The following is a 21,321-nucleotide window of genomic DNA, read 5'->3' as shown; positions in this document are numbered from 1 at the left end:
CTAATTTTTCACATTCAATTTATTTGATACTATATCTATTCTGATACTATAATTTGTCATAAAATATTAAATACATATGTCACTAAGTTTTCACTCATTGCTTTTCTAATAATTTGCAATAAAAATTAGATATTTAATTATTTATTAAATGTAATTTTAATATATATTAATATAATAATAATAATAGTGTTTGTGTGTGTATGTATATATATATATATGTGTGTATATATATATATTCAATTAAAATATAAAAAAATAGAAGCACTTGCAGCAAATTTTTGGACCCCGCTGTATAATTATAGTTTATATTATGAGGCACATGATGGCTATTAATGTGGTCGGTTTTCTGCATTTTTTTGACTGTTTATTATATTCAGCCCAGTGTTGTTTGTGTGGCCGGCAGCTTTCCAAATCTTTCTTATTTACTGCGTGCCTCTGATCCGAATTATGGGAATGTCCTCGTGCTTCCGTGCAAAATGCTGTGCTTTCTGCTTTACAAGCGGATTGAGGAAATGCTGCGAGACGGCACACAACAGACTGTGGGTGCCTCGCTCACGTGTTTACAGGAAGACTCTTTTTCTCCCCCTCTCATTCTCTCTCTCTTTTTTTTGAGTGCTCTGATTCTGGCTGTGTAGAGTAGCTCGAGCATGAAAGCAAAAACACACCGAGCACACACGTGCCTAAAGCTGGGCTCTGATGTGACCTCACTTTGCTGCTGGAGCCATAGACTAATAATAGACTCCTCCACACTGACTTTAGCGCTCTCTCTCGCTGTCTCTCCCTCTCTTCCATTTGTTCCTTTTGTCTGTACACACTGTACTGCATAGAGAAAACAAGTGTCTGACTTGGACGTCTGCACACACGTTGACTAGTCGATTCGTTATGCCAATAGACTCACTGGATATGTGTTGACATGTTGTTGATCATGTGACTTTAATTGCACTTGTTCTATATGGTGCCAGTTGGTGTTACTGTACTGCATCCCAAACTTGCTATTTGTCTACGTAGGCCTACCACATTCAGGTTTTTGCAAGGCCCATCCTGGTTCGATTCTCATTCACAAGCTTTGGATTCAGTTCTTTTTCATTTGGGTCTATTTCAGTTGTTTTTCAGATATTTCAGGGTTTTTCCTGCTTTGAATATATTTTGGCTGCCTCCAAAATGAATCTTTGTCCCGCCAAATATTTATTTTGATCATTTAATGTGCAAATCGTCTACATCCAACGCACATGGCACCCTTTAGCGTCAACATGAGACGCAGATAGATATGGGCCAGAAGGCGCCTCCTAGCAGTCTAACCCTAACCCTACCCCAGACCTAAACCCAACCATAACCGAACAAAGCTCTGTGCGTCTCATATTGACGCTAAAGGGTGCCATGTGCGTTGGATGTAGACGATTTGTCAAAAGCGTCAGTATATGACGCCCAAGGATGAGAATGCGTTGGACAATACCAATAACTGAACAAAACAATCTGACACTGTAGTATGTCAAATGATCTGTGCATTAAATCTTGGAGTGCAAATGCAAAATAATAGACCTGCCACTTTTTAAATGTAATGTGTTACTTGGTTGTTCACTTTGAGTCACTCAGTGACTATAGTATTAATTACCTGAGTGATTATTTGTTTTATTTCATGAATAATAGGATTAGTTAATATTACAAACTGTTTCTTTGCATTTATTTTATTTTGGATTTATTATGAGTATACTGGCCTGGGTAAGGTACTTTGTACTGTGTGTGTTGATGACTGTGTTCGTCCACCACCACTGAAGACCATTTTTGACCCAGGAAATACCCTGCATTTTCTCTCTGCTAATGCTGTGTATTATAGAGGGCAGTGTTTCAGATTATTTCAAACTGGCACCTTGTCTTTTTGAACTAGTTATTAAAAGAACTAGACTCATGGGAGTAATTTTTTTGTGAATCAGACTACACTGGGTGGACTACCTCTTGCCAGAAACAAAAAAAGGCTGCTGAAGCTGCATGGCACATGGTTTAACCCACTGACTAGTCAACTAATCTTCTGGATGACAAGTTGAGTAGTAAAAAATAGCCATAGCGCACATTCACTTTTACCATTCACACTTAAAAAATGTTCAGTTCAGTTCAGGATGCCCTCCCGAATCCGACCTGTCAGGGCCCATTTTCAGGGAAACCCTGTCATTATCTGGCCCTGAGCATCCTGCAGTCCTTCAGGACAGAGTTTCCTCATTCTGCTTCCCTGCCTTGCGTGCGTGGGAGCAGAGACATGAGGAAGTGGACGGCAGAGAGAAGTATGACCCGTGGCGACTTTTTGTGTGCCGCTTCCTGCTATCACTTCCTCTTGACTGACTCTCCCTGGAGTCCGTTCAGCTTGAGTGTGAGTGTGTGTGTGTGCAGTGATGCGGTCTTCAATTGGTGGAACTCCTCTGCATCTCGGCCCTTGTTAACTGATGCATTATGCATAGAAAACATAAGCAAGACCAGAGGCATCTGAACAGCAGGGAAAGGACCACGACCCAAGCATTAGCTTGTGTCAAAGCACTCGTGGGTCTGGTGGTGGTTAGCAGTAGTTAGTTACGTCACTTTCCCATCTCACTCCCACCTCTTATACATCAGTCAAATAAATCATTAAATAATATTTTCCTATAATAATACCTTTTTTTTACTCTTTTCCTATAATAATACCTTTTTTTTTACTTTTTTTTATCGATATGTCTGTTTATTTGTGCATTCATATCACGTCCTACAGTGCAAGATATATTGAATTAGTCACAGTCCAATTACAATATTGTGATGCATCACTGCATATTGAATCTTTATGCATGGTGAGGTAGTTGGTGATACTTTATATATATATGGCAACAAATATTGTTTTACCAAAAAATACTACGGTATAATATCATCTAATAATTAATAATACATGGATCAATTAATTAAATACATTAATAATGTGTTTATACTCAAATTACATTAATTATTACATTAATTTTATACTTTTTAAAATATTTGAGTTATTTTAATACTTACATTTTTGTAGACATTGTACTGCAACATTAATATTTAATTCAAAAATGTGCTGCTATTCAGCACAGTTCAAGAAGTTAAGTGTGAGATTGAAGTGTCAAGTGTAACATTCACTCTGTAAATGTCATTCTGTGGCTTATCTTATAAATCAAATCCAAATGGGATTCTAAACAAAAGTAAGGTTTTTTGTGCTCTATGTATGGTAAAATGTAATAATTATTGTGGCTCCACGAGGATGATTATTTAATTTTTGTACAATATAAATAGGTTATTAGTTGTAACTTTATATTAGATGTCAAAAAATAAAATAAAAATTGGTACAGTTTTCTGATTGTGTTTGTTGCATTGCAAAACACTTTTTCTGCTATTGAGGTGGGATATGAGTAAGGGTGGAGACCGATTTCATGGTACGGTTAGGTTTAATGGGGAGTTAATAGTGTAATAATAGTTGCAATTAGAGAAATTAATTACCGGTACTTGTAATTACAGGCAGGTGTTTTTTTATTTAAGTATAATGTAAAAATATATATGCAAAAATGATTAAAATTGTATTAAGTGCTTTCAAATTAGTGTTCAAGAATAACATGTAAACTAATCAAATTAAACTGATGAAGAAGATGAAACCTTTTTTATATCATAATATAGTTGTTCAAATGGTACATTCAACCGAGTGTGTGCATGCTTGTTTGTTTGAGGGTCTGTAGATGTGTGCGCCACCTGGTATTATGTTTCTGAAGGTTGCTTGTAGGGGTGACAGACAGGAAACAGGCAAAGAGCCTCTTCCTGTTTTGTAAAGAGCAGGAGATTGGGTGGCCGCGAGGTGTGGATACCAGCTTGAAGGCCTGCCACCGGCTCCGGTGACAAGACGTGACATGACGGAAGTAAATCGCTAAAGATAGAATGGCCCAGGGGAAGGTTCACTTTCCACCGGGAGAGCTTTGAGAAAGATAGCCTTACAGGGAGAGAGAGTGACTTGTCATCCTCAACCAAAAAAACAAGAGCTGTCAGCAGGAAGTACTCATCGATTTGAATCAGATTGCATTGGAAGAGATATTCAGTTTATTGTTTGTGCTTTATAGAGTTGTTCACTCAACCTTTATGGTGAAACATACATAGCACCTTTCATTGAAGAAATGTAGGTGGTGAAGTGTGGAAATATGTGTTATGGTTATGCAACCGCAGTCATGTTTCAACTGTTATCGCAAATATCCTTTTGTTATGACAGTAGGCGGCATTGGCACTAGAGTTATTACACCTTTCTTGGATTCTCCTGAAAGCGCAAACTAAGGCAGATAATAGAAAAGGTCAGTTCGCATGTCTCATCCGGCCCATAATCCCCTTCACTGACCCAGGGACCTCAGACGGGGACTCCGGCAGACAAACAGGCGCTCACACATCAAAGACACAGGAACCCGGGTTGGTTCATCACTTATTCAGTGTAGGGCACACCCAGAACTCTGTGTGTCCGCCTTAATATTTCATCTTGTTTCTCGCCCATTGTGTCCGTCTGCACTTCTTCCTTTCTTTTTCGTCCATTAAATACTGTTTTTCATCCACCCCTTTCATCTTTTTTTTTTTCCATTCATCTGTTTTATCTGCTGTCTTTCGAGTCCCACCAAAGGCTATTGACCCCTCTCCTAGAATAGAGCTGTTCCATCCATTGAGTCGCACTGGCACTTTAACTTAATGGCTGATCTCACTTCCTCCATTAAAGCAGATGGTTCCTAAATAGTCCAGACCTCATCTTAAGTACCTGTCAAAACGGAGCACAATCACGCTGACTGTAGAGTTGAAAGGACCTTATCAGAATCTGGCTTAGGGTCTGGGTTTCCTCTCACCTGACATTTTTTCTCTCTCTCTTTCTCCATGAGCTCACTCAAGGGTATATGGTGGCCCAGAGGGGCATAGCTTAAAATACGCTGACAGTTCGTCAACATTGATTCTAAAAATAGTGGGTCTGTGCTATTGCAGGTAACGGGGACACCTCAAAGGCAAACGGTGAGCTGCTCTCCTGCAATGCACTCACTGTGCTGTCCGTCTACACAATGTCTTCTGTTTCAGATATTATGCTACAGCAGAAAAAAACAATTGTTTCTTTTTTTTTTTTTTTTTTTACTGGATGAACCATCCTTTACAAAATTACGCATTCAGTTGTTTGGGGTCGGCAAGATTTTTAATGTTGTTGAAGTATTTTATGCTCGCCACCAGGCAAGGCTGCAGTTATTTGATGAAAATGTAACTTTTCTGTTTTAGCATATTTTAAAATGTAATTCATTCTTGGAATTGCAAAGCTGAATTTTCAGCATCATTACTCCAGTCTTCATTGTCACATGATCCTTCCGAATTCATTCTGATATGCTGATTTGGTGCTCAAGAAACATGTATTATTATTAATTTTGAAATCAATTGTTCTGCTTAATATTTTTGTGGAAACTGATTATTTGATAAATAGAAAGTTCAAAAGAACAGCATTTATTTGAAATAAAAATATTTTGTGACTTTATAAATGTCTTTACTGTTACTTTTGATTAATTTAATGCATCCTAGCTGAATAAAACTATTTAAAAAAAAATCTTCCTGACCGAAAACATTTTTTATTTTATTTTATTCACTAGTGGTGCAGAGTTTATACTTTTAATCATAACATTTGTAATTCGCTTTCTAGACACTTGAAAGCATGCTAAAAACAGTTATATATCCAATTTCATCATTATTAAAGGAACATCATTAACGAAGGAACAAGCAAACATTGGACCATCGCAATGGAAGAATAGATTAACTGCTCAATACTTTTGAATACCCACTCAATTCTCTATATGATGCTAAATATACACTCCTCACCAAACAGGTCTGCATTATGAGCACTTTTATGCAGTAAAGTGTTTGTTTGTGTACATGTTTTTTAACACCGCAGCTACAGTATGACCTCTTCAGAGCAGCAGAGCCTCTGTAAAAACGTAGCAATTAAAAACACAGGTCATCCCTCCATGACCCTTTACTTTAATAGAGATGCGCTGCATGCAGTTTCGTGATTTATTTTGATTCTCCATTTAACTGTCGCTTTCCTCTTCACCTGTATGAGTTATTTTTAACATAGCATGAATGGAAGGCGGAAGCGCCTCTGTGAACTGCGTAGGATGAGCTATCAAAACATCGCTTTTCACTGATGGAAAAAAAAATTAGCTAATTTTTTAAGCTCAAAACCAGCTATGAAAACTAAACAAAAATGAACCTACACATACTCTTGGTAAATTGTTTTTGTGGAAGTTTTATTTTTAGTTAGTGAAGAGGTGAGTTTTGGTTGATTTATTGGAAAAATAGAGCTGAGTATATTTTAGATTGAAAAGAGTCTTAGATTAAAAATCTATTTTACTCCCTTGGCATGAGTGTTTGAAATGAACAGGGGTCAGAAAACAAATCAACTTCCCCTGAGCTAGAGTACAGGAGGATCATGGGCTCCGGAGGTACAGCTGAAACTCAATACTGTTCAGTGTTAGAGGGCAAGTTGCATCCCCCCCGTCCCACCTGTTAGGAAGTCATTCATTTCTATGCCTCCCTTCTCTCCCAACTCATTCTCTCCGTCTAAATCTTCCTGTGTCAAATGTTTCCCATCTTCTCCCAAAGCTCTTTAGTTGTATTGCGTGTAATAGCTGTTGTAATATTCTTTTTGTAAAAGTCAATGTACATTTTTGCGTCATTTTCAAAATATGGTGACAAGCATCCCAATTCTGTTACTTTTCAGTATGAAAAATATTTAAAATATTCAAGAAATATTATTAAAGCCATAATTATATAAACTAACTTTTTATTAAATACTTATAAAAGTACCTTGAATATATTATAAAAATTTTGTAACTATATTTTTGATTTGCCAGGGGCCTCTCATTTATCTGACATACCATTTTTGTTTAATTTTGTAAGTTAAAAAGAAAAAAAGATGAAGAGCCAGTGCATTGAATTATTAATGTACCTTTTAATAAAAAAAATTTTTTTTTAGAAAATGGACCTGAACTGAATTCAAACATTAGGTTTTACCAAGTCAGAAAGCCAATATTTTTTTTGTATACGTTTCCATTCTTCCTATTGTACTTTTCACACTCTTTCCTGTTTATTTTTTCTGTGGTCTTATACCACGACCCTCCCTCTTTCTCTCACACCAGCGCTTTCCGACCCTGTTTTCCTTTCTTTTTTACACAAATACCACACGCACGTCGACAGCACCACTGTTGCCTGTTTGGCGTCAGCTGGCCTCGGCCTCACAATGAAACACGCGGGGAATGTCCGTGACCCTTTGAACCTCAACCCCTTGCGTCCCACTATCCCTGCCGCCCCTTCCTCTTCTCCTCTAATCCCCAACATCCACCTCCAGCCACAGACCCGCAAGGGCTGTCAGGCGCCTCTCTGCCGACCCGTCCGGGCCTTATGGGCTTAACCCCGCACAAGTCACAGCATTCTTCCTTGCCTCTGGGAAATGCGTTAGCATTACTCATTCTCTTTCCCCTCTAACCCCTCACACCTATTCCCTTGAAGATGAGGGGAAGTCTTTGGGTTGAATTGGGCCGGGGGGCTTTGACGTAGAACTTTGAAAGGAGGCAAGGCCCAGCCTAAAGTGCACTTAACCATAAAGCTTCACATTCCTCCCAGTGCCTCCTCTTGCGAAAGCAGCGACTACGCCAACCGCATTATTAACGTCTATCTCAAACACTCCCCAAAAATGTGGTGTTAAGAGATTGAGGTCAGTGAAGTCCTTATCTAAGAGTGCGTTAATGTCTGTGTACACATCACCTTTTAACCCTTCAAATACTGCTTTAAATGCATTGCACTGTGCAAATAATCTGTTTTTGCAATCCAATTTTAATGCAAGCAATAATTGAAATGAAATTTTATACAAAGGAGGATTTTTGTTGTTGTTGTACGCCAATATCCAGTGAAGTTAACCAATTTTAAAGATGAAAACCAATAAAATCCTGTTGTCTTGCTGATTCGCAATTAGTGGCAAGCTCATTGTGTGTCGCAGTTTCCCACAGATACTTTGCAGTCGATTTGGTATTACCAAGTTCAAAAGCAGATTATCTAGCATTTGTGTAGCAATGGGGTTTAGCTTAAATTAAATCCCACACAGGAACCCTCTTGTTTCCGTGTATTTGTGATTTTTCCTACATTACTTTCTGATGTTTGAAAGGGAACTGTTTTGCTGTTTTTTTTAAGCCTGATAGCTGTAATTCTAAAGGAATTACACCAGTTACCGGTATACAAAAAAATAGCTGGCGTACTGGAAGGGATTAGTGCATTTTTGTTTGTTTGAAGTAATTACTACTACATTGTATATTCAATGTTTTCATGCTAGCCATGTCGTTCATACTAGACTATAAAGCATGAATCTCAGTAATTTATCAGTAAGACTATAATCATTTTTAAGAACGGACCCATGATTTTTTTGGTTCCCTGTCAGTTATGAACCTCCATTAGAGTTAATTGTTATTGGTCAATATTGCATGTTTCATTGTTCATGCTAATTTCCTCTATATTTACTTTAAGATTTACATTTTGACCTTTGCCATAAATACAATATTTAGTTTTTGCAAAAAAATTATATATTTTTTCGTACTGTGCATTTAAAATGATTACTTTTTTTGTGTGTGTGGTTTGTCAATTCATTTAGACTGTGGCGTTTCCTAGTAAGTGTACCCTTACCTTGAATTAATACTAAATTAATATTCCACTCCACCAGACAACAGAGGTATTTGTAAATATGAGACTCTTTTTATTGACGTATGATGGTCATATGATGACCATGCAGGAGTTTCTTAGCCAGTATGGAGCCTCTTTTCCATCAGGCCCGGAAGCTAGATCACCATTAGCACAGAACTGAGAGAAACCTCTTCAACTTGAGGAATGACCCAGGGTCAGAATGTCTCCATCTCCCTACTCTCTTGCAATTTTTGTCCTAGTCAAAGTTGATATCTGGAACTTGTGTGTGAGTACGCATGTAGTTCACAGGACTGGCAGATACCTATTCTGGCTGGTGTCACAGGTTTCCTGCCCATGATTTGTTTATAATGTTCTTGCAATACAGTTGCAGCTTACACACAGAACAGGGAGGCTTTACTTGAAATAAACATGGATTTAAGTTTTTCATGTGTGTCTAGTATTCAGGTAATAAATACTACAGAAATTAAAGTAATCAAATAGTAAAGTAAAATAACACTAGATAGTCTTCATTGTAAAATGAAATACAGATGAATGCTTACAATAAAGGTTACTGAAGTTATTCAGTTCCAAAAAAATGACTGTATTTACCTTAATACTAGGCAAGACAAGCATTTTGACACAATTTTGTATGTATTTGGCCATTTAAGTGCAATGAAATAATTGTAAGTCATGAAAAATAAGCCAATTTGGTACTCATGAGCTGTCTGACTGGCGGCTTTACGTGTGCACCGCTTATATAGATCAGTAGTAGTGCATGCGCTTTTGATGTGAGCACGAAACCTGCGGGAATTATTCAAATTATGTCTGAACCATTTAAGATATTTCAATACCAATACATATCGAAATATCAATATTTTTGATAGTTACAACACTAACACACAAATATATATACTAACACATTGAATAGCTGGGGCTCATTTGAGGAAAACAATGCTCCTAGATCAGAAAAAGACCAAGTATTTTTCTATTAATGGTTTCAAAAAATGTGAAATGATTGGGTAATTTTAACATAACTACCAAACAACATTCACATTTCTAAACCTTTTTATCTTCCTTTACCCCCTGGCTTGTGACAACCTTCCAGACCTCGAGTTAGCATATTCAGACAGTACAGCCCTCTGAAATCTCATTATCTCTTCTTCGTCGGACATTGCATGATTGTATTTTTAGAAACCTGTGTCGCTGCTGGGGGGAAATTGGTTCCTTGCTTCACCACTGCTTCTCCCACAAAACCCATGAAGACTGATTTCATCCCAGTTCGCTCTGCCTCTTCCTCTTTGTGCTATTTACAGACTACCTCATGTGAGGGCAATGAGTTAGGAAACATGCTTAACAAGCGCTTCGCTGATGTCCCTGATTTTTCATGGATCAATCCGATTAGCCAGAATCAAATTACAGAATGTGTGTCCCAAGCATTCTGGCACGACAGAAGTCCTATGTCCTGCAATGCTCTCTCTGTGTTTTGGAGAGTTGACACTGCCCTCATTTTCTTTATTTTGCGCTCATCCAGATGTGTTGAGGCTTAACTTGGAGATCACTATTTTATTTTGTATTAGCGCACCCCCCATGGATACTGTTGGGGTTAAAAAGGGGTCATCAGGCCAAGTGAAGACCACAAGTAAGTGAAGCCATTATGGAGATCACTCAGCAGGAGCCCTTGTTGAATCAGGAAGAGCCACTTTGAATATGAAATTACTGCATTGTTGAATTCACTTTGGATCCTCTGAAATCCTCTATTACAGGCATTGTTCTGTTGTGGTCATTGTCGTAGGTATCAGATTAAAATGATAAAAGTTGTTTTACGCCTATTCTGGTCTTCTGCATCCCCTTTTAACACTGAAATCTTTTTGACTTGCTATAAAAAGCTTTGTGTTTCCGGTAATGGTTCTCCACTGCTTGACAACCTTCAGTTTTACCATGCAAAAGCACAAGTGTAAACGGCTGCTCTCACTTTATCAGAGGGGGGATCTGCTTGCCCTCAGCCTAACCTTCAAGTAGGTGATTGAAGAATTGTTGAGGAATGGCGTTGGTGACTCTCATGTTTACTTACCTAAGTGCGTCTACATTTTTTCCAAGGCAACACTGGAAAACATCTCTTTCCCATCATTCTCTTGACCTGCATTGACCCCCTCGAAGCAGCAGTGGGGTCAGGTGTCAGGCTCGAAGCTCAAGTTCCAATGCGTTCTGGACATGCCTCACCATTTTCTCTTCCTGTTTCCCCCCCACCTAACTGATATCCATCACTGTAGCATTTGGAATAGCGATGTCAGTGTTTTTTTGGCTAGGGATAAAATTAGCCACTAGTTTCACACCTTTCAAGTAGTAGGTGTATGTGATACCCCAGAGATGCCCAAAACTCTGTTCCGGTTTCACTGCTACTATCTGCTCCTGTCTGGAAAATGATGGGCTGTCTACTTAGCCTCTGAGAAAAGCATGTCGTAGTCTGAGCTTAAGTGTCATGTTTTTAACATCCTCTCTGGCACTGGAAAAAATGTGATTCCATCTCATTTTCAGATGACACGGTTCATTCTTAGCAGCTCATCATCATTACCATACTATTACTGCTAATAACAACAACAACAACAACAACAACAACAACAACAACAATAATAATAATAATATATACATAATTAATAATGCTTCAAATATAATAATAATTACTAATACTACTAATATATAAATATGAATATATAAAGCATTAATAATATAATATATATATATATATATATATATATTATTATGATAATAATTTAAAAAAAAAATATATATATATACATTTTTAAATCTAAACAAAAATATGTGTGTGTGTGTGTGTGTATATATATATATATATATATATATATATATATATATATATATATATATATATATATATATATCTTCTATATATTATTTTTTATTCTGTTGTATTTGTGTGCTACTTTTTTTAAATAGAAAAAAGTAACACATAAATACAACAGAATAATAAATAAAAACATTATATATATATATAATATATATGTATGATAAACTGATAAAGTGTGGAACTGATTTATTTTGCAACCCTAATTCTAAAGAAATGCTCAAATTTATATCAGTTGTTAACAGATAGACAGTGAAGTCTGCCATTAGTTCTTTAAGTGTCTAAACATGAATTAGTTGTTTGGTCTTTTTATAATACATACATTGAGTTGTGTTTCTCAGCTTCACTTAAAACGTAGAGATGACTTAACATTAATGGAATGCACAGGCCTCTTGAGGCCAAAAGTTTGAGCATACTTCTCTAAAGCTGTAGGTTAACTTTGGACTAATAGGTTTTCTAAGGAATCAAATTGTGGGAACTCACAAAGAAAGGGGCCAATACAGGCGTAATTTCTCTGTGAATGGCCTAATCGGCTTGCACAAGAATGAAAAGGTTTCACTGTCTTTAGTTTGTTGGCCGTGCTGCTTAAGCAACACCTTGCATCAGCTTACAGCCAGACAGATAGCCTCTTTGTAAGTCTGGGATAAAGTGAGACGGCATGAGATCTTGCTGTATGCTAAGGTCTGAATTTCTCACAGAAAGCAACATCCATACTGAATATCCTTGATTTTCCAATTATACATTTGAAGAACATTATTTGTCTTGTACAGTACATGCCAAAACACACATACACCAACACCAAGCAGCAAGTGGAAGAGTGCACCTGTAGTTTTACATTTTCAATTTGAATTGCAGATGTCATACCTATTTAGAGCAACAGGAAGCTCTTCTCACTAATCTGCCGCCTCTGGCACCGGCTCATATGAGAGGAAGCGCAGGGAAGCCTTGATATTCTGCTTTATGGGGTTGACCTAGGGATATGCTGCACTCGAGCTTGTGGCTTTTTCACATGGTGACACTATTTTGAGATTCCCCGCCACTGATATCATCTCCCCTCTTCTTGTTCATCAATGCCTCTTTCTCCAGTGGCACGGGGGGAAATGAGAGCATCTAGTGGGGAAGCTTCTGGAGATACTATGATGATTTACAAAGAGTATGATGCTAGTATGTTGCTAAAGTAATAGAGCAACACTCTAATAAAACTAGGGATGCATGATATATCTGTACTATATTGGTTATCAGAAGATATTAGAGACTTTTCAAGGCAGTTTAATTAAAGTTTTTGGATCTGCCTTGTGGAACAGTGTTTCTCAGGAACAACAGAGTCGCCAGCCCATGTAGCTCTCAGGCTGATTTGACGTGAAGGTTCTGTCCGTCCGGTTTAGGGAGTAACGGTGGAGTTGAGAGGTGGCATGCTGAGACTGAGGCTCCCTGACGGAGCTCGGTGAAGGGCACAGGCTCAGCTGGACCCCATGCCGCCTGCTGCTGTAGCTGTCAATCAAACGGCTGAACTTTCCCTCTGTCCGCACTCTTTGCTGCAGTGCTGCCATCTTATAAGCTGGAAATAGTGAGGAATACATGCTAAGACACTTTCTACTCCACTCTGCTTTTTAGAAAAGGGATTAAAAATGAGGGAATCTTGTATGTGTTTTTGATCCGTGGATTTATAGATTAAATGCAGCATTTGGTATTCATTACTGGCTCAAGCTTAGGACGTTTCCGCCTATTCTACTTGTTTGTTTTATGTATTAAGCACTGTAATACGGAAATGATTTATTTCCATGCCTGCTGAGTGCGTCATTTGGCATGTGTTGCAGAGAGGGGTAAATATTTTAAAAGTGGATAATTCTTTGAAAGCGGATTTAAAATAGGTTAATGATACGAAAAGACGCCTGACAGACTTCTGCGAGGGATGCCGCCCGTCTGCCAGTTTTCGACTCAGCGGGGAACAGAAAAACAAGCAGGCGATAAAGTGCAAGAACAAATCTGTAGTCCATACTAAATATGAAGACTACATAATAATTAAGTTAAACGAATTTCTCAGAGACTATATTTTTTCCTTCTGAATATCATAAATTGCAAATTATTCAAAGGTACCTTACTATAGGGCTACAGCTAGGGTGCACGATACGACTAATTTGACTTTCGTTTAAAATTAAGTTTTGTAACCGACTAGTCTGAAACTAAGAAACACCCAGAAGACATTACCGGTAAGCACATGGCATGTTTGGTACGAATAAACAAACTCTGGTGCGATTGCTCTGTTAATGCGGTTCATTTGAATAAATGTGAACGCTGCCATCCGAACCCTGGTGGACACCGACATTGCTGAAAAGATGCTTCCAAACAAACTCAGGTGAAATATGAACAGAACACAGACCAAACAAACAACAAACAGGACATGTCACATGACCCAAAAAGGAAAGAATTCTCAAGCATAGGCCCTACCTGTTTTTTAATCGTCAGTCACGATGTTGCCCATCACAGTGATGGGGTGGGGATTTGCTTGTTTTGGCCACTCTCTCCTATGCTAGGACTTACAGTATGTGCCAGTGCTGAATATGTTTACCCATGTCTCCAGTGGAATTATTATATGCAATAACTAGCTTACAACTTCCATTTTCATAAAACTTTTTTTATTTTTTCCTGCTCGTCTTTCAAGTGGTCAATTCTAAGGCTGCCGTGGAGAAAACGCATGCAAGATCTGAAGTAAAATAAAAATATTTTGAAAATGATGTACTGTTAATGTATTATCAGCAGCATTTAGAAGCAAGTTATTTGATTCCAATTCATTACCACTCCAGAACACCTTAAACACAGAGGCCTCCGCTCAGCTTCTGTTCCTTTTCCAACCCATTTTCCAATTTAGCGTTCAGGATTCTACTTCACAGCAATAGTTCTTGAGTTCACATCTGGTAGCATTTGAGGTCTCACCAACTCATCTCTTTTCTGCACCAGCATGTCACGATTTTGTGAACAGCGGGTAGTGCCGCACTAATCGCAATGTTCTGTTGTAGTTCAAATGCATTAGGATCATTGCAGAGACAATGGGCTTTGGACCAGGTCTTTTCTGACAATGTCCCACTCTTAAATGGAAAAACCACAGTATTCTGCCTCTGTCTGAACCACAGCTGTGCACAACCGCCGTTGAGCAAGAGAATTAAAAATGAAAGCAGAAGTGGGTGATTGAGAGAGAGGAAGAACGAGAAGAGGAGGGGGTAAGATCGGAAACAAATGTGCTGACTGCACCTTAAAATAAGTGGAAGTTGCAGTGAGGATGTCGACAGGTTGGGACAAAATGTTAGAAAAAACAAAAACTAATTGAATTACACAATGTGCCAATTGTTATTATTATCAGGCCTATATTTAATTTGCAGCATCTTGTACTATTAGCGGTGTATATTTTTAAACACCAAGTTAAAAGTAATTCAACTTTATCCTGTTTTATATAATATATTACATATAATTAAATTATATGTAACATTAATTTTTTTTATTAATTAGTTAAAAAAATATTTTTAATAAACATATTTTTAATATAAACATGTTTTTTAAATTAATATTGATTTGTATTTTATTTTATTTTTATAATTGGTTAAAATTTGATAATTGAAAAGTGGATAGCATTAAAATTAGAAAAAGGATCATTGTGGAGAACTATCGAACATAGGAGCATATTCTGTCACGTCCAGCCTAAATTAAACAATGCTGGCCACTTTCATCGTAATGCAACTGACCATCACCCATTGCATGTCAATGGATGTTAATCCCACTTTCTTTTCACACATTATTATGAGAGTTTTATATGACAACTCTATTAACACCATCAGAAATCCCAATGTCACTTACGATTGCACAACGTGCCACATGTACAGCACACGGATGTGTCAAACATTTTACGGCATGGTAGTACATCATGTTCTCATTTAACCTTGTGCAAGTGTTTTCTTATCTTTTTTTCTCCCACACTTAAAAGAGCATTTGATTATGAAGCCACAAAAAGCAGAAGAGAGGATGTGGACTCTCTTGGTGTGAACAGTTTGTCGATGGGGGTTGGATCCAACACGTCTCAATGAGGTGTCAGTTGGCGGCGTGATATCTCCTGCTGATAGCAAAGCTTTTACAGTCAGTGGGCTGTTGACCCTGGCGTTAATCATTGGCTGTAAGATCAGTATGGTTGTGCATAAAAGCCAAGATAAGCATGGTGCTTTAGTGTTCATTGGGCAGCTTGTGTTTTTTATTGCAGTTTTGGATTTCCAATGCTGTTGGACTTTGCCTTTTTTTTTTTTTCTCATCTTGCTTATGCAGCCTGGCAGATATGTTATAATTCTCAGCATGTGTTTGCTCATAACCAAGTTTTTCTATAAATGGTTTGGGGGTCTATGAAATCCAAATATGCTCAGTATATGTATAATATCAGATTTAATTTATTAGATTTATTATCAAATTATCAATTTTATTTAAATGTTTATTATTCATTTTATGTATTTGTTTATTTCATCATAGACATGTTTGATTTGATTTGATTTTGTGATTTTGCTAACTCAACTAACATGACCTCCTTATCCCTTCTTCCTGTTTGGCTTCTACACAGATAGCAACATAAGTGAGATGGGGTGACAGGGAAGAATGTATAGTACAGGGAGCTGAAAGTATCATAAAAGTAGTCAATGAGACTTGAGTGCCATATTTTTCCAAGTCTTTTGAAGCCATCAGCTTTGCATGTGCATGTTTGAATCAGACAGCTGGAATCAGATTGAATCATTGAGTTGAACTCAAGAACTGAATCAGTCGGATTAGTGAACGAATCATTCAGACTCAAACTCACCTTACCTCTCTGTTTTCCTCATCCCTGCATGACCCACATCCAGGGTGCTCTTAGCCAGCGGAAGGCAGTAATAATCAATTACCCACAGGGAGAACTGTGACATCAGTTACTCAAAGACAGCCGAATTTAATTTCCTGCCCTCCATCCGCCGCGTAATGCCATGTTAATGGTTTCCTGCTTAGAAGCATTACGGCTGCCACAACGGGCATCAATTTGTATCTGCTACGAGCAGCGCCACAGTGAGCTGACCTGAGCCAAACACACACTTTTCTCTGCCTTGCATTATATTTGGACTCTAGAGTTTAGACTGTGTACACTGAACTTGCCTTCTCTATTGATTTTTCTACTGTATTGTGTTGATTATATAAAGTGGGGTAGTGTTGAAAATGTTGCTACAATGTAACGTTTTTAAGAGATGGTGTTTCAGCAATCAAGTCATATATCTACAGTAGTATTTTCTGTCAACTCAGAAACAGCTATGTTTGATTTGGGAGTGAATCACTTTTAGAGTCGGTTATTTCAAACAAGTTCGAAAAAAAGTTCGAATCACTTTTAAGTCTGAATCATTCAGACTGTTATAGAAATTAGAAAACATTTTTTATTTAGCTTGAATGTAGCATTTAGTTTGTACTGGTAGTATGTATTTTGTCTTGTAGTTTATACTGTACCTAGACTGTAAAAGTTTAAAAAAAATGTTAATAACATAATAGCTTTAAAATTCGCATGTTACGTATGCGTCTAATTTCTGTTGTAGAACAAAACATCCTAGTTTCATCAACTTGTGTAAAAAAAACATAGGAAAATCTTGAGGGAACTACTGGCGAATTAGTCGTCTGGGATTTTGCGTCATATCAGCATCACTCAATTGTCTATGAAATTTCCTTGCAATTTCGGAGTGAACATTTTTCTACACCAAATTTTTGCTTTTGAATAGTTGGTAACTTAGTTAGCTTCATTTTCTTTTAATCCCAACACCGAGGCTGACTTTGTGTCATGCTAAGCCTGTTTTTAAGGTTGATATTTTTATCCACCCCTAAAGTAGCATTTTACCCGAGGATAGTAAACGAATTTCTGTTTGTCTTAAAACAACATAATTAAAATTAAAATAGTGCATAAACTGTACCTTCAAGACTTAACCTTCAGTTTTCTCACAGTGACTCATGTTTGCCTACTCCGAGAGGCTAAATTTCCTCCTACACATCCTCAGTTGACACCACTACCACCTACAATGCAGCCTGTATGTTTAACCTTGCCTGCATTCCTGGCAACAGGGCGCAAAAAATAACAAAAGGAGCTGCGTTCCAGACAAAACAAGCGTTTCAGGCAGCGAACTTCGGTCGCTCTCGCAAGGTCATTTAATGCTAAATCTTTCCATCACGACTATGCCGAGTACCGGGAGTCACAGAGGCACTTGAGTGAAAATGAATGGAGGTGTTTGAATGCTGTAGAATGTGCTTGATAGGGAAATGATGGATATGGTTTCCGAGAACTTACAAAATTCTTGTCATCTTTTTTTCCTATTCCTATTTTCTAGATTGATTTCTGAAGGATCATGTGACACTGAAGACTGTAGTAATGGCTGCTAAAAAGCTTTTTTTATTAACAGAAAATGTCATTAAAATTGGTTTGTTACCAGTATTAAAAAGATACTACTACTACTACTACTACTACTACTAATACTACTACTACTACTAGTAGTAGTATAATACTAGTACTAATAAATCAATGAATAATACATAAATGAATAATATTTTTTATTAATATAACTTATTTATTATTATTTAACAAATTTGTTCATTAGGAGTTTATTAGGTTATTAATGTGCTTTTAATGTTCAAGATGTGATGGAATGAGCGTCTTCCCTCATGTCAGCGTCACCCGACCTTCTCAATGCCCACTCACCACAAGGACACGTTGCCCTCCTTCATACACGGGACACATTGTTTGATTTTCCATACGTTTCGGTTTTGTGATTTTTGGGGCGTTTGGAACCATTTAGGTGTGTGTGTGAGCGTGAATGCGCCTGATGACTCATCTAGTCTGTGGGATCTGAAACTGTGCCTCCAATAGGAATTGGGTCAGAACACCGCGTTCATCATCCCTCTTTGCCTGTTTTCTGGAGGGATCCCCCATTTTCTTCAAACGAGGGCTTCTGATTTGAGTTCCACCAGTCGAATTTATGCGTTTTGACTCTAATTGAATGAATTACAAAGAATCTCCTAATGATATTACATCATTCAGTCTGATTGTTTTTAAATCCATTCTTTTTATTCCAGGTACATTTATTCAGTGCATCCTGGTTTGCATAATCGAGTTATATCATATCCTTTGGACTTGGCATTTAGTGGTTTCAGGTCACTGGCGGTATCGGCACTCATTGTGAACACGGCTCATGAAGAGCTTATGAGAGGGTACTGACAGCGATCTGCAGGTTTTATTGCTGTGTTTGGTTGTGTTGTTCCCGATGAGGGCGTACACTTCAGTCACAATCGAAATGTGACATAACCACTTAGTCACAGAGCTGGTTATGAAATGCTGCAGTTTTGTGGTATCTCTGAAAACGGATATTTATCTTCCCTGTAGCCAACGTGTGGGCGAGCGAATGGTGGTTTGATACGAGAACAGACGGAGAGGGAAAAAGGAAGCGTCTGCTTCCCCTACCATAGCGTGCTGAAGCCATCTCTGATATTCCAGTTTTTTCATCTGGAAGACTAACCAAACAGCTCTGCTTTTAAAGCCCAGGGTCAGGTTTTGCATGTACATGCATGTGTTTGTTCGTCTCGGAAGTGTGTTTCTCATTTCGGGACAAAGACCTTTTTCAAAGCCCATTTCCTGAGAACTGATACACACCAAAGCAAAAGCAGGTCCTCTTTGGGCTTCATAACCTGACCTTCTATGTGAAGCTCATGGTGCTGCAGACAGCTGTGGTTTTGGTCCCCTGACAGGATATGGCCTACATTCAGAGTGACAAGTGTTGGTTTCACTTTTCCACTTGGCCAGCCAGCATGAGGGTCAAATACACCATATAATAAAGAAGTCAGGCTTAGCTTGCAAAAATAGCCGTCATCGAAATCAGTGAAGTAGGACATGTGCAAATATGATAACATGACATAGCGGTGCAGGGCTTTTTAACTATAATGAACTGTCCAGACAGTAATATCACTCGCAAGTCTATTTGTGTGTGTGTGTGTGTGTGTGTATTTGGATTTAAATAGGCAAATGCTTAAAGAGTCTATGATTGGATCATTATTACAGTTTTTATTATGTTTCTAGCATGTTATACGTTTGGAAACAGTTCTTCTAACCCTATATGATGGTGTGTAGTTTTTCATTACTTAAACAACCACGTAAGAAGACACACCATGGTCATATTCCAGGATGACAATATCAAGATGCATCCGGTTCAAATTGTGAAAGAATGCTTTGGAGGAAGCATGAAGATGTGCTGGAGTAGACTTTACTGGTTGCTTGACTCTTGCATTGTTATTTCCATCTAGAGGTGCATACATTTTGGTCAAGATTGACAATCCAAGAGTCAAGCACTCTAAGTCTCCTCCAGCACATCCCAAAGACTTTCAATGAATTTAAGGTCTGGATTAATGTGCAAAAAAAAAAGTATCATTCATGCTTAGGCCGTGTGTCCACCAAAGCGTTTTTAGCCACCTGAAAACGCTAGGCGCTCTGCTGAAAACGCCTAGCTGCGGGCGCTTGAGAGCGTTTTGGCAGCGCAGTTTTTTTTCAGTTGAGACGCATGGTTGCTATGATACAGAATATCCGTTGGTCCGTGTGGTATTAGTCCCGCCCCTCCTCCACTGTGATTGGACGGTTGGCTAAAAAGTGACAGTGATGAGCGCTGCGTTTTACCTAAAGTTGAACATTCTTCAACTCTCGGCGACCTGTAAAAAACGCCGAGCGCTCAGCGCTTGAGCGTTAAATACTCGCTCAGCGCCTCGTTACGCTCATGGCGTTCTAAATACGCGGCGTTCCCATTGACAACAATAGAAAAATAAAGCCAGCCGCGTGAAAAAACGCTTTGGTGGACACACGGCCTTAGGGTTTGTAGAACTGATGCCAAAATCATATAGGCTAACATGCAATAATGATCCAATCATTGACTCTTACACATTTGACCATTTAAATCCAAACGGCGACTTTATATATGGAAGACTTGTTATATTAAGTGACGTGTATATACGTTCACTTAAAAGCAATGAATCATTTTTCAGCATTATTTTAAAAGGAATAAAAATGTATCTAAAATTGCTCTTTTTTTTTTATTGAGATTTTCCGTCAGTTTTTTCAGAGTATCAGTTGAGTCTCAAAATTGAGTCTTGTTGAGTTCTGGACCCAGATACTAGCTTAAATTTCATTATAGCCAGCCTTTAGAAGACACTTCACACAGCAGAAACCAGCCTCTGATCCATAGAAAGACTGTTGAAAGAAAAAGATTTGGAGATATTGGGGTATAAAGAGGCTTGCCGGTCAAAGAGCTAATGCCTCCTTCTTTGATCTCAATAAGGATTTCCTTGTACAAGAGAGCTCACTTTAATGGCATTACATGGCATCCTGTGACAAGGAAATATCTTCTGTCACAAGACCAGATCAGTGAGTGGTTTAGTGGCAGTGAGAAGAGGTGCTTATCTTTAAAAAAAAACAACTAACCGTTTTGGGACTTTCAGTGCCTATCCTTGAGGACAAGCATACGCTTCTGCAAATGAAGGACATTTGACATTTCTCGCACTGGCACGGACACACCGTTCTAATATTAGCGCTAATGAGGAGCCGATATTGTTGTGAGGGGGCCGTTGAGAAGGTGTCTTCCCATTTCTTAATGAGTAGACGACCAGACACGACTTCAACGGCTGCTCTGATCTTGTCAAGTATCCAGTCATTATGCTCCATTTCGCAGGTGTTCAATGAGGAACGCGGT

The 21,321-nt window shown here is 38.1% G+C and overlaps 1 protein-coding gene across 1 annotated transcript in view; it reads left to right on the top strand.

Moving 5' to 3' along the window:
• Window positions 1–21,321, top strand: part of poc1b (POC1 centriolar protein B) — a 32,652-nt gene that overhangs the window by 4,317 nt on the left and 7,014 nt on the right. The gene's annotated exons all lie outside the window — the stretch shown is intronic.

This window comes from Phoxinus phoxinus (genome assembly GCF_949152265.1).
Source record: "Phoxinus phoxinus genome assembly, chromosome: 25".
Classification (NCBI taxonomy): domain Eukaryota; kingdom Metazoa; phylum Chordata; class Actinopteri; order Cypriniformes; family Leuciscidae; genus Phoxinus; species Phoxinus phoxinus.
This window is presented reverse-complemented; position numbering and strand designations above follow the sequence as displayed.